The sequence below is a fragment of the Capra hircus genome (assembly GCF_001704415.2).
Source record: "Capra hircus breed San Clemente chromosome X unlocalized genomic scaffold, ASM170441v1, whole genome shotgun sequence".
Taxonomy (NCBI): domain Eukaryota; kingdom Metazoa; phylum Chordata; class Mammalia; order Artiodactyla; family Bovidae; genus Capra; species Capra hircus.
The window spans coordinates 41631033-41636035 of NW_017189517.1; the positions used below are offsets into that span (position 1 = coordinate 41631033).

Sequence of the window (5003 nt, forward strand, 5' to 3'; positions counted from 1 at the left end):
CAGTCAAGGCCTTGCAGGACAGGAGTATATTTTGGACCCTCCAGGCCCCAACTAGCCCAATGATGACCCACTCAAGGCTTGGCCAGATGCAGGAAGAGAGGGTCTGGGGGTGCATGGGGTGGCACCCATGACCTGCACTGACTGTGGGCATGGGGTTTGTGTGGCTGGAAGTGCTTCCATCCCCTGTAGGTGTTGGGCATGTTTATTTCTGGGGGTGGGTCGGAACCCAGGGACCATCTGAGGAGCAGCTGGGCACTGACTGAGGGTTCCTGAGAGGTGGCTAGTCCAGGACCCAGGGACAGTGGATACAGTGGGCCCAGGAGGAAGGCTCCTGTGAGTGGTGGCTGGATGAGGAGCCCAGCAGGTGCTAGGGGTAGGGAGGGAACAGCCTTCAGAAGGTGAGAGCCTCTAGCATGGTGGGGCACCCAGACCCTGAAGTGTGCCAGCTGCCTTATTCTCAAGGCCCTGAGAGAAAGGTTCCAGAACTCTAGGACCTTGGGTTGAATTGAGGCTTCAGCAGTTTTCTGCAAGAACTCTGCCTTGCTGTTTATCTTCTTGAACTTTAAAGTTAAAGAGTCTTAGAAACTATTTAATCATTCATTTAAAACAAACAAACAAACAAAAAACCTCATTAGCTGTTGCCACCCCCGAAAAAAATAAAGAAAAGGAGAGAGAAGGTTGTTATGTTCCTAGCCCTTGCAGGACTGCTAGAGCAGTGCCTCCAAGATTAGGCTTTTTAGCTGACCTAGGAGAGGAGATTGTGTTTCCCTGGTGGCTCAGATGGTAAAGAATCTGCCTGCCAATGCAAGAGACCCAGGTTCGATCCCTGGGTGAGGAAGAGCCACTGGAGGAGGAAATGGCAACCCACTCCAGTATTCTTGCCTGGAAGATCCCATGGACAGAGGGGCCTTGGTGGGCTACAGTCCACAGGGTTGCAAAGAGTTGGACACTACTGAGCGAGTAACACACTAGAGAGGTGAGGGCGGACTCTGAGCACTGGGAAGTGTGCAGGAATGACTCCACAGCAAAGGTCAAACAGAAGTTCTTCTGCTGAGGGAACTGGAGTCCTGAAGGAAGCATCTTCATGGAGGAGTGGCCCAGAGGCTTTGAGACTCGGTGGCCTTGGGCTTGGCTGCCCCAAGCTAAGGGAGAACCCTCAGGTGGTAAGAGGGAGGAAGGGAGCTTGGTGCTTTCCTTCTGCCCTGCTCAGATACCGTTGCCCAGCATCTGCCCTACTGCAATGGTTGTTAATGCCTGGGAGCTGCCAAGGTTTGTTTGTTTCCTTTTGGATACTTGTATTGAAAGTGAAGTCGCTCAGTCGTGTCCAACTCTTTGCAACCCCACGGACTGTAGCCTACCAGGTCCTTGGTCCATGGGATTCTCCAGGCAAGAGTACTGGAGTGGGCTGCCATTTCCTTCTCCAGGGGAATCTTCCCGACCCAGGGATCGAACTCAGGTCTCCCACATTGCAGGCAGACGCTTTAACCTCTGAGCCACCAGGGAAGCCTGTTTGTACTTGTCTTAAACATGGGCAAATACACCACCTTCCACGGTCATACTGTTTACCTGGCCCTCAGAACATCTTTTTACGTCAAGTGGTTTGATGCGCCCAGTTCCTGAATTGTTGTATTGATGTTGAATACACCTTATTAGCATATTAAAATGGCTGTATGCAAAGACACCATCCCTTCCTTGTTGGAATGCCATTGCCAGATCTGTGTGGAAATCCTCATTGAGCCTGTGACACTACCTTGTAACCACACACTCTGTGAAGCATGTTTCAAGTCAACTGTTGAAAAGACAAATTTGTGCTGTTCCAGCTGTCACTGCCAGATTGCTTTCTGGACTCAGTACCATACCCAAAGAAATTCTCTTGTCAATATGGAACTGTGGGAGATAATTCAAAAAGCACTATCCAGAGGAATGCAAACTTAGAGTCTCTGGGCAACAGTCAGAGGAAATCAGCCATCAGCTATCAGCCAGTTCACCTATTAAGTCAACCTGGGGAATTAAGAAGAGAATATGAAAAGGAGAAAAGCAAGATGGAGGCTGAGTGAGGAGCCAATCAGGAAGAAGAAAACAAAGCCAGTGAAGAATAAATACAGAGATTACTGGCAGAGGAGGAAGAAGAGGAAAAGAGACAGGCAGAAAAAAGGCACAGAGAGATGGAAGAACAACTGAAAAGTAATAAAACCCTGGCAAGAAGGCAAAGCCTTAATATTAGCAATATCTGTGAGGGAAGTGTCTCAGCTTCCCCCTCGGCTTCCAAAAAATCTGATCCTGACACAACCAAGTCACAAAGGAAAAGGAAGAGCAAACAAAAAAACACCGGTGATATTCCGAAGTATTTGTCACCAAATTCTCGACTTAGGTTAGCATCACAGTTTGAAGTTGTAGAAGAAGACAGGAAAATCTCCCTGTCCAAGGAGACTGACAGCAGTGATGTGAAGAACCCTACATGGCAAGATATAGAAATTGAGGAAGGTATGCCCTCATTTTCTCCTCAGATATGCCTTGAAGTTCAAAACCAAGGTGCAGAATCTTCAGTGGAGTCACCTAAACCTCAGTTATGTGCCAGAGGTGGAGAATGGTGCCTTCAAGGAAGTCAAAACAGAGCAGCCATGAAAAAGTTATGTGTCGCAAGTCATAAGGAACCTGAAGCCAGAGTTCCCTCTTCTGGAGAAGCTGCAATTAAGCCTTATGGTAAAACTGAGAGTGGATGTACAGTATCAGATATAACATAGACACTTGAAAATAACACAGCTGTGACAGAAAACGAGGAGTCTCACCTACTGACCAATAAAGATATCTCCAAAAAAAGAGAAAAAAAAAAACCAACCAGGAATCTTTGTCTGAAGCAGTCAGCAATCCATGCTGTTTTACAAAAAGAAGAAAAATGTTCCCCAAATCTTCCTCAGGCCGAGTAAACAAGTTCACTTTACCCCAAGACTGATAGATTTGGAATCTCTTTGAGAGACATAAACAAGAAGAATGGGACAGGTTATTTTCTGCTTCATTACAGCTTCTGAAAGAGGTGGATTAAGAACAAATGAGGCTAACCTGGCCAAAAGGATCCCCAGATGAATATCAGTTATGGATTATGTCTTCACCTCCAGACAAAGTACTAAATGGACAGAAGAAGAATGCCAAATATAGAAGCTTTAAAAGACAAACTGATCTAGAGCATCCACCAAAAACCTCAGTTCAGTTCAGGTGCTCAGTCGTGTCCAACTCTTTGTGACCCCATGGACTGCAGCACATCAGGCTTCCCTGTCCATCACCAACTCCTGGAGCTTACTCAAACTCGTGTCCATCGAGTCGGTGATGCCATCCAACCATCTCATCCTCTGTCATCCCCTTCTCCTTCCGCCTGCAATCTTTCCCAGCATCAGGGTCTTTTCAAATGAATCAGTTCTTCTCATCAGGTGGCCAAAGTATTGGAGTTTCAGCTTCAGCATCAATCCTTCCAATATTCAGGACTGATTTCCTTTAGGACTGACTGGTTGGATCTCCTTGCCTGAAAAAATGAAAATTGACAACCTTCTAAGATCCAGTTGAAATGTTAAGATCTAGCTAATGGAAGAAAGATACCAAGTACTACTACAGAGAATTGTTCCCAACACTGCTCATTCCCTATGGCCTAGTAAGTCACAGAAGAGTATTTTTCAGATGTTTCAGAGATACACACAGTAATACTTGGGTAAGAAGAGTGCTTTACATTCTAGTAAAGCAGGATTGTGTAACTCTCTATCATAGATTCTTTATAAATTTTTCATTCTGCTATGTGGGCACACTCATTGTCCCTAATAAAAGAACTGTGTGCTTACAGGGGAGGAATATACAAATGCGTTTTTGCCAAACTCAGTTGTAAGCAAGAGTCCCACTCCTTTCCTTTTGTAATAACTGTGACATACTAAGTTTTAGTTGACAGTTGTTATGGATATAAAAATGCCTTAGCCAACTGTCAAGAAAACTTCATTTCCATGTGCGTCCCCCAAATGCATATTTTATTGCCTTTGAGCACCTTTTTATCCTGACTAGTAATCAAAGTAACATTATAATATACCAAGTAGCTATGTAATCCAGGCAGTTTAAAATCTCTTTTCTTGCAACTTTCCCATTATATTTGCAGAACACTTGAAAATCACCTTTGACAACTCTAATTTCCATCTCTGCTTTCAGTATTACAGCAATTTCTATGCCTTTAATGGCTTAAGTTGAACATGAAGTCAGAAAAATCAGACTTTCCTAGAAAAGTAGGACTTAGTGTACAGAAAAGAAACTAGACCTTTGATGCAAAAGGAGTTAATCTTGGGTGCGGCTGCCTGGGTAGATTGAGAGTTTGTAAGCGCTGGGACTGAGTGGATGATCAGACAACTGGGTCTAGGATGGAGTAGCAGGTGCAGTTTGGCAAAATATTCTTCCTCATCCTTTCTTTGCTTAATGACACAGAAAACTTTGGATTTTATAGTTTTTCACACTATTCTGTGTAATCTGCTGTTCTACAACACAAAATTGGATTTTATTTTGGCAGAGTTACATCACTATATCCTGTAATGTAGAACCTGTGTAAGCATGTATTTATTTTATTCTGTTATCATTTGTATTGATACTAACTTTTATTTGAGTTTAAGAATAAAAATAGAAAGTATGATACTTAGATTTTGCCTTGTCATACCCTCGAATGTTAAATAAGAAGGGAGCAATTATGTTCTGTGAAATTCAGACATTATTACTTTTTTGTTTCATTATTATCAACAACTTTGAGCAAACAAACAATAGTTCTAACAGCATTTCTACTGATGTCTACTTTGTCATCCTTTTAAGGTCATAATACAATAAAATGTCTTGGAGCTAATAATTCTAGGTTAAGTTTGTCAGGGTTTTTAAGCATTATTAAGATTTTTTTTCCCTCCAAATTTTGAAACTGAAATTCTGTAATCTTTTGCATATGTGATGGCATCTACTTCAATATCGATTGGGTAATTGTGTGTAGAATTCTG

At 43.2% G+C, this 5003-nt stretch overlaps 1 pseudogene; it reads left to right on the plus strand.

The window, feature by feature from the left end:
• Positions 1–1662: 1662 nt before the first annotated feature.
• LOC102169840 lies at positions 1663–3693 on the plus strand (annotated as a pseudogene).
• The last annotated feature ends 1310 nt before the right edge of the window (positions 3694–5003 follow it).